General features: G+C 36.1%; 1 pseudogene; it reads left to right on the top strand.

The window, feature by feature from the left end:
- Positions 1–7,864, top strand: part of LOC133290656 (uncharacterized) — a 30,805-nt pseudogene extending 22,941 nt beyond the window's left edge.
- Positions 7,865–14,263: the final 6,399 nt, after the last annotated feature.

The following is a 14,263-nucleotide window of genomic DNA, read 5'->3' as shown; positions in this document are numbered from 1 at the left end:
ATATCCGGATATTCGTCGGGGGCATATCCGGATATCAATATCCGGATACACATATCCGGATATTTCGTGACAGACAGAAGCTTCTACATTCGCGAAGATATCCCTCCAAGGTACCATTTCTAACACTTTAAAACGTCAAAGCATGCATTTTAAATCTGTTTTAGGTCCACATACCAGTTGGTTACTTGTTTAACCCATTAACATGCAAAGACATCACCTTTAAACCATTAAAACTCATGATGAAGGTTAGGTAACTCACCCCAAAGCTTAAAACAGAGAAAGGAGTGCTCTTGGAGCTCACCAACAGCTCCCCAAGACTGACTATACACAGAGCACGAAATGACACCTCCAAGGTTGGTTCTTTCTCACCAAAGGTCACCACTTGGACCTCAAAATGCCATGACCATGGCTCCCAACTCTCAAACTTCAAACTCAGCCCATAACCCAAACACACAGAGGCCAAAGACAGCAAAAGGAACACTCTTCCACCCTCACAAGGATCACTCAAACAATGCACAAGTGTTTAGATGAAGGAACTAGCATCAAAGAACTTTGGCTCCAAAGAGGTGAAGGAAGGTACAAGCACCAAGCACCAAGCACCATCTGACCAGCCCCTCAAGAGTCACGTATGATAGTGTATGGCCTAGGGTTTAGTGTCCAACTATTGTATTTATAGTCACTTAACCATTAAACACACAGTATTAACTTTAATTGTTACGCTTAGCATTTTAATCTCAAACTTTGGATTCTTAACCTACTCAATTTTACAAGAATTATCATATTTTTATTTTATTTTTCGGAGCACCTTTCCGGTACGCGCTTTTCATAGCCAGTATCAGTTTCTGGCACCAGTTCTCATTATTTTAACTTGAAACTCGTTTTACAAGTCCTATATATTATTCTAGGAATTATCATGCACTTATTATAATTTTCTGGGATACTTTTTCGGTACGCATTTATACCGACTAGCAGAACCGGTATCTGCATTTTTCATCCGAAAAGCGTTTTTCAGCATTCTTAATCACTTAGTACATTTATTTAAGCCTCAAGATAATTATTAGGGGCAATTATGGAATTATTTCCTAATTCACATTATTAATTAATTAACTTCCTTAATTAACGGTGCGGGTTCTTACAGTAGGCATTTCTGGTTGGACCAAGTTCAGTTGTATCTTGCATTGGAGGTACCTAGAGAGGGAGCTTCAGTAAGGTAATCTCTTGGTACTCGGGTTAATCCCTGTGTGTGCTCCCCCATGCCCTTTGGGGGTAGTGGTTGGAGGTTGTATGTCAAGAATGTAGTTATAACATGCTCATGAATTTATATATATATTTGGTACATAGGATGTACCGTATCTCTGGCCAGTAGATAGTTGCCTTCGGGCGTTACAGACTTCCACTGGATAGGTCTCTGTGAAGGAGTTTCAGTTGACCTGGGGTCATAGAGCTGTTATTCGTTAAGGAGCACTCTAGGAATGTCTCGGGTGTATTGGTGGTGGGTGCCTTGGTTGATGTTTTGGAAACACATCCTTGGATGAGAGCCCATAGGCTATATGCCGAGGCCAATAGGCTGGATGTTGCGTGGTTTTGGCTATGACCATTCCAGCTTCATCGTATGTTTACTCCCTATGCATCCCTACTTCACTAAATTCCTTGCTTTATCCCTCTTTGGTTGTTATGATTCGTTGTTGATATTATATCTGCGTGAGCCATTGGGCGGAGTGAGCTCCAGAACCTCTGGGTTACTGAGATATATTTGTATATCTCACCTCGTGTTTGGGGCATTATTTCAGGTAGTTGTAGGGACTAGAGCCATGGGCAGGACGCCCACATGATGAGCACTTGGAGTTAGAGGACTTTTTGCATTTTGAGGCCACTTTTGACATAGGCTAGACTTAGGGCATGAACATTGCATACTGCCTTAGGATTATGCATCTTGTCATATTTGTGCATGCCATATTTTGCCTAAGTCTAGTTGATGATTCATTATGTTGTCTTTTGAGGATTTATTTGTATTTATGCTTATCATTTGGGAGAATTGTAAATTGCAAATTATGGACCTTGTGTAATATTTAAAGTATGTATTGGATGAATGGGAAATAGGTCTTTTTTAGGTTGTGATTATGTGTTATGGTAAGAATGCATGAAATTGGATATTGTGATTGAAATGATATGTGTTTTGACAAAGTAAGTAATGAATTGTAAATTGAGGAAAATAATGCAAATGGTTATGGGTTGTAAGAGCATCAAGGCATTGTTGGTCCTTGAGTGCCACCCTTCTCTATTAGGTACCCTTGAGGCATAATAACATACTTTTCATAAAGTGGGATAGGTTGAATAAACAAAGGAGATGTCGTCGAAATTTCTATTAAAATGGCAGATTTGAGGTTAACTTTGGGAGAACATATCTCCCTCCACAAAATTCTAATAGGGACGTGCCTCACATTATTTTGAAGCTTGAGATGTTAACTATGTTGTGTCAAAATTTGGTAGCAATTAAAGCTGTGCGCAGACCTGTAGACGAATTTGAGTGAGGACTATCCAGAATGCCCTACAAATGGGGGCTGTCGGGTGGCAGTTTTGGGAATATTATTTCTCCCTTAATTCTTGGTCAAATTAAGCCTATGATATATCAAATTGAAGCTTAAGGTGTCTAGTTTACTTTATAAAAAATTGAGAGAAATTGGTGAAGTAGTTTGTTCAGAATCGCAGATATGGTGAGTTATGTTTGGTGTCATGGGGGTTGGCTGACAGCTTTGCTTGTCCAACTTCAAACGGTGATAACCGGAGCAAATGAGAACTTTATGGGGCAAGTGATACTTTGTTGAAAATTTAATTGAGTCTAATATAACATACTAAAATATGAGAGGCTTTTAACCACTAAATCACGCTCAGTGTCCAAAATACTGAACCATGTTCAGTTATGTAAAAACCGTAAAAGTGAGAATTATGCTAAGTGCGTTTATGGGAACCCCTTAGTGACTTAAGATAAGCATGGTATGATAGTTATGATCACAGCTTTTATCATTATGTCTTATTATTGTTTTAAACATTTGCGTAATGAAAGGAAAAAAGTTTACTTGCATTTTTAAAGGAACTGTTATGATTGTAACTGCGCTTAATATCATAATCAATGTTAACAACACCAGTACAGAATGGGCTGTTACAATTCTTCTTTGCACAGTGCAATTGTTTCTGTTTTGCAGGATTTTAAGGATGTGTTGCAGAAGAAATTAAGTGAAGTACTCCAGACACAAAGTATGGAAAGGTGTCTATAACTTCCCCCCCGGGACCTACCCCCCAACCTAGAGTAGCTAGATGGGGAAGTAAAATTAAGCCCTGTTCATACATGGGCTTCTCGGGTACGAAATGAGCCACTTCAAATAGGTTCATTGCCCCAGCCCAGAATACTATTAATCCGGCATAGGCTTTGTTTGGGAGTTTGGAGGGGAAGGGAAGGAAGGGGATCCAAGGGGGAGGGAGGGGAAGGAAGAGGAGGAAATTGGAGGGTTTCTCCTTCCCTTGTTTGGGAGTAAAAAAAAAGGGATGGGAGGATAATGGAGGGTCAATGAGATATTTTTACCATTTTACCCTTTTTTTAGAATTAATTTAATTATTATACTTTACAAATTAAATTAAATTAAATTAAATTTAAAATTTCTAAAAAAATTATTTATGTACTTTTCACAACACCAAAAAAGATTATATTTTTGATGAAATTTCTACGTTGCAAACGAGGAATCGTCGGAATACTTTTCGTCGAAAAGCGACGGAATTTTTCCACCGATGAAAATTTTTACAAAAATAATCAAAAGTTTTGTTGAAAATGATTTCCTCCATCAGATGCTTTAAACATAAAAGAATTCTTTCAAACATTTTGACGGAACATTTTTCGTTCAAAATTTCGATGGAAATGTGTTCTGATGAAAATTTTGACAGAAATTGTTTTGTTAGAAATTTTGAGGGAAATGTTTCATTCAAACTTTCAACGAAATTTAGATTTTGTAAAGAATTTTGACAGAATATTTTTTCCGTCAAAATATTTTCCGTCAAAAATTTTTACGAAATAATTTTTTGTTGAAATTTTTTGACTGAAATGTGTTCCGTTGAAAATTTTGATTGAAATATTTTTTATCAAAAAATTTGACGGAAATATTTTTTGTCGAAAATTTTCGTGGGAAATATATTTCGTTAAAAATTTCGACAAAATTTTTTTTGCCAAAAATTTTAACGAAAATATTTCCGTCGAAAACTTTCGGTCAAATTTAAATTGTGTTAAGAATTTTGATGACATTTTTTTCGTCAACAATTTTCGATAGAAATGTGTTTCGTTAAAAATTTTGATGGAAATATTTTTCGTCAAAAATTTCGATGAATATCTTTTTTTGTGAAATATTTTGGAAAACTTTAGATTGCGTAAAGAATTTTAACAAAAAAAAAAATTCATCAAATTTTTTTACATAAATAACTTTTGTCACAAATTTTGATGGAAATATTTTTCGCAAAATTTCGATGGAAATATTTTCCGTAAAAATTTTTGACGTAATTGTTTTACGTCGAAACTTTTTGATGGAAATGTGTTTTATCAAAATTTTGGACGAAAATATTTTCGTTAAAAGTTTCGACAGAATTTAGATTCTATCAATAATTTTGACTGGATTTTTTTTTTCGTACAAAATTTATGTTAGTGATTGTGGCAAAATCTGGTTCCGTCTCTAATTTTGTCTTTAGTTTTGACGAAATTTTTTTGACGTATATGATTTTCATCAAAAATTTCATCACTAACTTTTATGAAATATTTTTCGTCAATAAATTCTGTCGGTATTTGAGACTTTTCTAATAATATCGCATTTAAAAATGATTCACAATTATGTAGTTTTAACATTTTAATGCTAAGGGTAAAAAAATAATTTTTAACAGTTTTCCCCTCAAACCCTCCAAATTGGGGGAACTTTAATTTTAAGAAGAATGAAGGTTTTGGAGGGTTTAGTAAAATTCTTCAAACTCTTCCCCTCCTTTTTTTAAACTCACAAACAAGGGAAGGGCTTTCTAAAACCCTCCATTCCCTTTCCTTCCCCTCCTAAAACCAACTCCCAAACAAAGCCTCGAAATACCTGATGGTTTACCACCAATAAGAGGTATAGAGCACCAAATTGATTTCATATCAGGGGCAACAATTCCAAATAAGACAGTATTTAGAAAGAGACAAAGGAGCTCCAAAAGCAAGTTAATGAGCTTATGCAAAAGGGGACATGTGCGCGAGATCTTGAGTCCATATTTTGTTCCAATATTGCTTGTTCCTAAGAAAGATGGTTCTTAGAAGATGTGCGTTGACTGTCGTGCCATCAACAATATCACTGTAAGGTATAGGCATCCTATTCCTAGAATTGATGATATGCTAGATGAGTTGTATGGTGCATGTGTTTTTACTAAAATTGATCTTAGGAATGGATATCATCATCAAATTAGAATGAAAGAAGGTGATCAGTGGAAAACTGCATTCAAAATAAAATATGGGTTGTATGAATGGTTGGTTTTGCCATTTGGTTTAACTAAAGCACCCAACACCTTTATGAGGTTGATGAATAATCTTTTGCATGCATTCCTTAGAAAATTTGTGGTTGTATATTTTGATGACATTCTGATTTATAGCACAAACTTGAATGAGCTTGTTGAGCATTTAAAACTTGATTTGAATGTTTTGAGGAAGGAGAAGTTGTTTGCTAATCTAAAAAAATGTTCTTTTTGTACTAACAAGCATGTGTTCCTTGATTTTTCTGTTAAGTCTAAAAAGGGATAGAGGTGGATGAAGAAAAGGTAAAGGCAATTCGAGATTGGCCTAGTCCTACTTGGGTGAGTGAAGTTCAAAGTTTTCATGGGCAGACTAGTTTTTATAAACGGTTTGTGAAGAACTTTAGCTGCCTAGCGACACCATTGGCTGAGGTTATTAAGAAAATGTGGGTTTTAAGTAGGGTGATGAACAAGAAAACACATTTAATCTGATTAAGGAAAAATTAACTAATGCTTCTTTGCTTGCTTTGCCTAACTTTAATAATACTTTTGAAATTGAGTGTGATGCCTCAGGAATAGGTATTGGAGCTGTTCTAATGCAAGAAGGACATCTCATTGCTTTCTTTAGTGAAAAGTAAGTGAAGTTGCTTTACATTATCTTACGTATGGCAAGGAGTTGTATGCACTGTCAGGGCTTTTAAATCATGGCAATATCTTTGGCCTTAGGAGTTTGTGATTCACACAGATCGTGAATCCTTAAAGTATTTGAGGGGCCAACACAAGCTGAACAAGAGACATGCCAAATGGGTGGAATTCATTGAAACATTTCCTTATGTGATTAAGTACAAGAAGGGTAAGGAAAATGTTGTGGTCGATGCATTATCTTGAAGCTATGCTCTACTTTTCACTTTAACTGCAAGATTGCTTGGATTTGAGTACATTAAGGACTTGTATGCTGATGATCTTGACTTTGGTAATGTATTCAAAGCATGTGAGAAAACTGCATTTGGAAAGTTCTTTAGACATGAGGGATATTTGTTTAGGGAGAAACAATTGTGTGTGCCTAAAAGTTCATTGCGTGAATTGCTTGTTAAAGAAGCTCATGTGGGAGGTTTGATGGGGCATTTTGGAATGTATAAAACCTTAGATGTTCTGCATGAACATTTCTTTTGGCCTCATATGAAACGTGATGTGGAGAGAGTCTGTGAGGGATGCATTAATTGTAAACAAGCTAAATCTAAAGTTAAGCCTCATGGGTTGTATACTCCTTTGCCTATACCTAATGAACCTTGGGTAGATATATCCATGGATTTTGTTTTAGGATTGCCTAGGTCAAAAGGGGGTAAGGATTCAGTGTTTGTGGTTGTTGATAGATTTTCAAAAATGGCACATTTCATTCCATGTCATAAATCCAATGATGCATTATATATCTCTGACTTTTTTTTCAAAGAAATTGTAAGATTGCATGGTATTTGCAAAAGTATTGTTTCTGATCGAGATTCAAAGTTCTAAGTTATTTTTGGAAAACTTTGTGGGGGTAAACTAGGAACAAAAATTTTGTTTTCTACTACTTGTCACCCACAAATAGATAGGCAAACGGAGGTGGTTAATTGGACCTTATATGCATTGTTGCATTCTTTGATTCAAAAGAATTTGAAATCATGGGAAGAATGATTGCCATATGCTGAATTTACATATAATAGGACAGTCCATTCAGCATCTAAGTTTTCACCCTTTGAAATTATGTATGGGTTTTAATCCATTATCTCCTTTATCAGTAAGTGAACATGTTAACATAGATGGAAAGAAGAAGGCTAAACTTGTTAAGCAAATTCATGAAAAAGCTCAGCAACACATCGAGAGGAAAACTGAACAATATGTCAACCAAGCCAATAAAGAGAGCAAGAAAATAGATTTTGAACCAGAAGATTGGGTTTGGCTACATATGAGAAAGGAAAGATTTACAGTCCAAAGACGTTCGAAACTGCTTCCGAGGGGTGATGGACCATTTCAAGCGATTGAGAGGATAAATGACAATGCCTACAAGCTTGACCTTCCAGGTGAGTAGAATGTTAGTGCAACCTTTAATGTTTATGATTTATCTCCTTATGATGTAGGTGCAGATTTGAGGACAAATCCTTTTGAAGAAGGAGGAAATGATATGAAAAAGGAGACAACACCTAGTGATCCATTACAATTGCCAAATGGACCAATCACAAGGTCAAGAGCCAAGAAGTTTAAAGAAGCTCTTAGTGTGTTGATTCACAAAATGTGGGCTAATCAAGAAGACATCAAGTCCAAATTAAATCATAATCAGAATTTAGTTAATTCCATCAATGCAAGGGAGGTTGAGTGAAATAATTAGCAATTTTCAATGTCATTAATGTTTAGTGGGCTGATTAGATTCTTTACCTTTTTCCAAGTTGTCAACTTTAAACTAGTGTCTTTTTATTTGTTAGTCTTGTCCTATTCTTGGGGGGATGTTCCAAGTATAAATAAGGGAGGATACAACTCTTGTAATCAGACTTTGAAGTTATAATATCAACAGAGAGGTTTTTTCTCTTTGGTTCTTATCAAGAACTCTGAACTTATCAAGAAGCTTGTTCTTATGGCGTTTAAAGCAGACTTATCACTCATCTTCTTCTTTTTTAGTGTGGTGTCTTTATCCTTCTCTATACCCTTGGTTCTTATCTTCTCTATATATGGGACAAGGTTCTTTACTTCTTATTTAAATTTTTGAATTTAGAAATGATCCTAACTAATTGCTTTTGGGTCTCACTATTCTTGGTGAGGTTCATACTCACTAGCATGTTTCAAAAGTCTCAAGTTTCAGCAATTCAAGTTTAACCGATAGCTTGTGAGCATTATGGAGGCAACCGTGCTAGTAACAAATGTGATGCCCTCGGAGGAGAAGAGTCAGCTCAAGAAAATTGAGATTTGTATGATCAGAAAGCTCAAAACAATCCTCTAAGAAATCAGAGCAACACTTATGGTTACAAGTCACAATAGTGGTTGCAATCTGCCTCCACCGAGCAATCCTTTTGAGCTAGAGAAAGCATTATTGTAATTGACTAAGACTACCAATGACCATCATATGCAAAGCATTGATGCATTGATCTAAGAGACAAGATCATTCTTCAAGAATCAAGATGCATCTATAAGAAACTTAGAGAGTTAAATGAGGAAACTTTCAAGACAACTAGCTGAGAGAAGTCAAGGCACCTTTCCTAGCGACTCTGTGGTTAACCCATGGAAACATTGCAAGGCAATCACTACTAGGAGTGAAAAAGTGATTCAACCGCAAGAAAAATCAAGAGTGGTGCAGAAAAAGGTTGATGACAAAATTAGAAATGAAGAGGAACAAGAAAAAGAGGAAGTTGAAATTTCTACAAGCAAAGATGAACAAGTTCAAGAAGACAAGGGAGAAGCAAAGGAGAAATCCCCTGCAGTTCAAAAGAAGCAATAGGATTTCACACCTTATGCAAAAGCTCTGTACCCCATGAGGCTCAAGCAACAAGCTCAAAAGCAACAATATACCAAGTTCTTGATGTTTTTAAGAAACTTCAAATTAATACTCCTATTGCTGAAGATTTAGCTAATATGCCTCACTGTGCTAAGTTTATGAAAGATTTATTGTCTAAAAATTATAAGTTGCAGGAATTTGAGATAATGGCTCTCACAGAGTAGTGTAGCGCCATTATTCAGAAAAAGATTCCACCAAATCTCAAAGATCCTGGAAGTTTCAACATTCCAATTGCGATAAGAAACATCAATGTTGGTCGAGCATTATGCGATCTCGGAGCAAGCATAAACTTAATGTCATTGTCAGTGATGAAATCTTTAGGAATTCAAGAATTGAAGCCCACCATGGTCTCATTGCAACTTGCAAATCAATCTTTATAGAGGCCAGATGGTGTCATTGAAGGCGTTCTTGTCAAAATTGACAAGTTCATATTCCCTGCTAATTTCATAGTCTTACACATGGAAAGAGAAGGTGACATACCTCTTCTTTTTGGAAGACCTTTCCTAGCTACAACCAGAGCATTAATTGATGTGAAGAAAGAAAAGTTGGAATGGAGGATGAACTACAAAATTAAACACGCAAATAACAAGAGTGATTGGTTCAGAGTTGAGGTGCTCAATGAAGGTAGTCCTGAAAAGATTTCTGATGATCAAATTCTAGAAGAAAAGATGCATGCTATTGATGAAATTTCTCAACAAGAAAATTCTTTCAATGGAAGTTCTAAAGAAAAAGGATACAGACATACCTATTGGAGCACCAAGGTAGAGTTGAAAGAGCTACTTTATACTCTAAAATATGCATTCTTAAGAGATGAAGATATTTATCCTGTAATCATCAACAAGGAACTATCCACGGCTGAGGAAAGAAAATTATTGAAGGTGTTCAAGGATCATAAGACTGCTATTGGGTGGTCAATATTAGATTTAAAAGGTATTAATCCTTCATTATGCACTCACAAGATCTTTACAGAAGATTATGTAAAGCCGGTGTGAGACAACCTCAGAGATGACTCATGTAACACCCCGTGTATACCTGGTTTGTTAACCTATCATCGTATTAAGCTGCGCTTAATTAAAAATGCGGAATATCTTTTTTATTTTCAATTATGACGTTATTATACTTAGCCAAGTTGATTACTTAATCAATTTCATAAAATATCGCCTATATGTAAATTGCAAAAAGACATCTAACTGGAATACCTCAATATATAGATAATCTAAGTCACAGTATTACAACACGTAATCCGGACAATATCCTGATACATTATTATAACTCCAAATAAAACAAGACATAATCAAGTCTAAGTGGCATGGACAATCCCCATGCTCACCAAATCAACAGCATAACCAACAAAGTCTCAACATATAAATCTATAAATTGAAGCTAAAAGCATAAGACAGTAAATAGGATCCGACATCCAATCATAACAGCATATCAGCATAAGCAGCATAAACATGCAACATCTATCAGCTAAGCTTTGGCCTCCTGCCACTAGAGGTCTCAACCCCCGCATTACCTGAACCTGAAATAAGCATTCCCCAAACGTGGGGTGAGATCTCTAAACCAGAAATCTCAGTAAGACAAGGGGTCCTCAAGGATCTTCCACCCCAAGGTCACTTACATGTGCAATATAAGTTCCAAAAGCAGTAATTCAACATAAGTTCCAAAACTCAATGCAGTGCAACAGATATTCATGCCATGTGTGTCAATACTATTCTACTGGCCAGAGAAATGCAGAAATACGTCTATACCTACATGTAGTACAAGGAACACCGTTTGCACCTAACCCACAGCCTCACCATCTTGTATGTACCACATACTCAGGCTTACCGTATAGGTGGAACACCACATGCATATCATAAAGGCACTAGCATATAACAGCTCAATAGCATTTCCAAAACATCAAAAGTATGTAACACAGCATGCATATAACCATACCCCCATGGGACATGGTGGAACCACAACATGGCTAAACCGAGGACACGAAAGCTTACCTCTTAAGCTAACTATCCAATCCAAAAGTCCACGCTAGCTCAAGGTCACCAAATAGCACAATCACAGTCTGTTTATACCAGAATTATCATCAATACTCATGCTCTATAATTTCATGGCAAAAGGAATACGTTTTCTTTCTCATTTTCGCTTACTGCAGGCTTTTCTCAAAGCCTTAAGCATTAAACTACGTTTACTCTTTTTAAAACTTTAATTGCATCTCTTTACCAAAAAATCTAAGATTTTAATATGTTAAAATAGACATCTCCAGCTTTACAACGACATATTATACGCCTCAATCAAAGTTGTATAACTCCGGTTATGATTTACGCGGGGTGACTGCTGCAAACGGAATTTCCAGCAACCAAAACGCGACTTAAAATTGACACTGCAATCAAAACACTGATCCAGTGGCTACTAAATTTTACATAGTTGTAGCCCTATATGTTAGCTTCACATAGGTTCAAACAGCACTCAATTTGGGAGATATGTAGCTCAAGATATCGATTTTTTACTAAAACAGGTTTGTTGATGTCCCGACCAAAATATCTGGATATTTCCAACTGAATATTCAGATATCAATATCCGGATATTTCCAACCAAATATCCGGATATTTCGCGTCAGAATGCATATTTTGCATTTTCGCGAGATATCTTTCAAAGGGATCCATTTTTACCAATTACAGAAGCTTAAGCATGCAATTCTAGGTGTGTTTAAGCTTACCCACCCTTAGGTTATTAGCTTTAGCTTGTTAGATGCATTAAGGATTGATTTTTAAGCATAAAAACTCAAGTTCAAGGGTGGTGATCATACCACAAGCTCAAAACAAAGAATGAAGGTGCTCTTGGAGCTCTCCCTTCAGCTCCAAAGGTGCAGACACCAAGGTGAACGAAAATGATGCACAAGGTAGCTCTTTTACTCAACAAGAAAGCTCCTTGGAGCTTCAAAACACCAAATAAAAGGCCACACCCCACAAGAGCATAGAACACAGCCCCTAGACTCCCAACACAGCAGTCCCACACTCAGAAGATGGTTCCTTTTTCCTCACCCATCACACACCCAAGTGTTTGCAAGGTTAAAGAGAAGAAAAATCAAGAGAAAATGGTGGTTTTGGTCACAAATGGTGAAGGAATGCAATAGAACAGTGATAACCACTCAGCCTCCAACTGTTCCCACGTAGAAAACTGACATGCCTAGGGTTTTGAGCCAACACAAGAGTATATATAGTGGTTTAAGTCATAAACGCACAGTATTAACTTTAATTGCTACGCTTAGCATTTTAATCCCTAACTTTGGATTCTTAACCTACTCAATTTTACAAGAATTATCATATTTTTATTTTATTTTTCGGAGCACCTTTCCGATACGAGCTTTTCATAGCCAGTATCAGTTTCTGGCACCAGTTCTCATTATTTTAACTTGAAACTCGTTTTACAAGTCCTATATAATATTCTACGAATATTCATGCACTTATTATAATTTTTCGGGATACTTTTTCGGTACACATTTATATCGACTAGCAGAACCGGTATCTGCGCTTTTCGTCAGAAAAGCGACTTTCAACATTATTACTCACTTACTATAATTATTAAAGCCTCATAATAATTATTAGGGTCAGTTATGGAATTATTTCCTAATTTCACATAATTAATTAATTAACTTCCTTAATTAACGGTGCGGTTTCTTACAACTCAACCCAACTCTGAAAGAGGTTGTCCGAAAATAAGTAGTGAAACTTCTAGATGCTGGTATAATCTACCCAATCTCAGACACTGCATGGGTAAGTCCAGTTCAGACCGTGCCAAAGAAAGGTGGAGTGACAGTGGTGCAGAATAAAAACAATGAGTTAATTACCACAAGAACCATAACTGGATAGAGGATGTGTGTGGAATAAATAAGACTAAATGATGCTACAAGGAAAGATAATTTTCCACTTCCCTTCATCGACCAAATGCTTGAGAGGTTATCCAGATATGCTTACTATTGATTTTTGGATGGATACTCCAGCTACAATCAAATTATAGAGGTCCCAAAAGATCCAGAGAAGACAACCTTCACTTGTCCATTCGGAGCCTTTGCTTACCGCCAGATGTCATTTGGTCTTTGTAATGCACCAGCCAATTTTCAAAGGTGCATGTTTTCCATCTTTTCTGATATGATAGAAAAATATTTAGAGGTATTTATGGATGATTTTTCTGTGTTTGGTTCTTGTTTTGATACATGTTTAGCTAATCTATCTACTGTTTTAAAGTGCTGTCAAGAAATAACTTAGTTTTGAATTGGAAAAAATGTCATTTTATGGTGAAAGATGGCATAGTCTTAGGTCATAAAATTTATGAAAAAGGGATTGAAGATGATAAAGCAAAGTTAATATTAATTGAAAAACTTGCCCCTTCCATTAATGTTAACAATGTTCGAAGCTTTCTTGGCCATGCAGTTTTTTACCGTAGATTCATTAAGGATTTCTCCAAGATTTCCAAGCCACTGAGCAAACTCTTGGTAAAGGACACTGATTTTATTTTTGATGACTCTTGCCTAATTGCTTTCAATATCTTGAAGTAAAAGCTTACCACCGCACCAGTTTTGACGACACCGGATTGGAGTCTTTAATTTGAACTTATGTGCGATGCTACTACAATTGGAGCAGTTCTTGGACAGCGTAAGAAGAAGCTTCTAACATTTACTATGCTAGTAAAATTTTAAACGAGGCACAAATTAATTATGCCACAATTGAAGAAAAGATGCTAGTAATAGTTTATGCATTGGATAAGATTATATCTTACTTAATTTGTTCCAAAATTATTGAATTTACTGACCATGCTTCCTTGATGTATCTAATGACTAAGCAGGATGCAAAGCCACACTTGTTGCGTTGGATGCTTTTATTTCAGGAATTTGATCTAGAAATCTGGTTTAAGAAAGGAGTGGAGAACCTCGTAGCTGATCAATTATCCAGAATTTAGGCCAAAGAGTTACAAGATGGACCTGAGGTTGAGATCAAGTATGCTTTTCCATATGAGCAAGTGATGGAAATTATCTTAGGACCATGGTTTGTAGACTTTGCCAATTACAAGGTTGTTGGAGCATTTCTAGAAGATCTCACCTGGCAGCAAAAAAAGAAGTTCGTTCACGATGCAAAGAGGTATTTGTGGGATAATCCCTTCCTCTATTTCATATGTCTAGATGGAGTTCTTAGAAGATGTGTAGCCGATTATGAGATGTCAAAAATATTGTTGCAT

This window comes from Gastrolobium bilobum, unplaced genomic scaffold, assembly GCF_033153095.1.
Source record: "Gastrolobium bilobum isolate Gb01-03AN ecotype WA unplaced genomic scaffold, APGP_CSIRO_Gbil_v1 utg50562, whole genome shotgun sequence".
In the NCBI taxonomy this organism is placed as follows: Eukaryota; Viridiplantae; Streptophyta; class Magnoliopsida; order Fabales; family Fabaceae; genus Gastrolobium; species Gastrolobium bilobum.
Note: the sequence above shows the minus strand (reverse complement) of the source record. Positions and strands in the feature narration are given on the sequence as shown.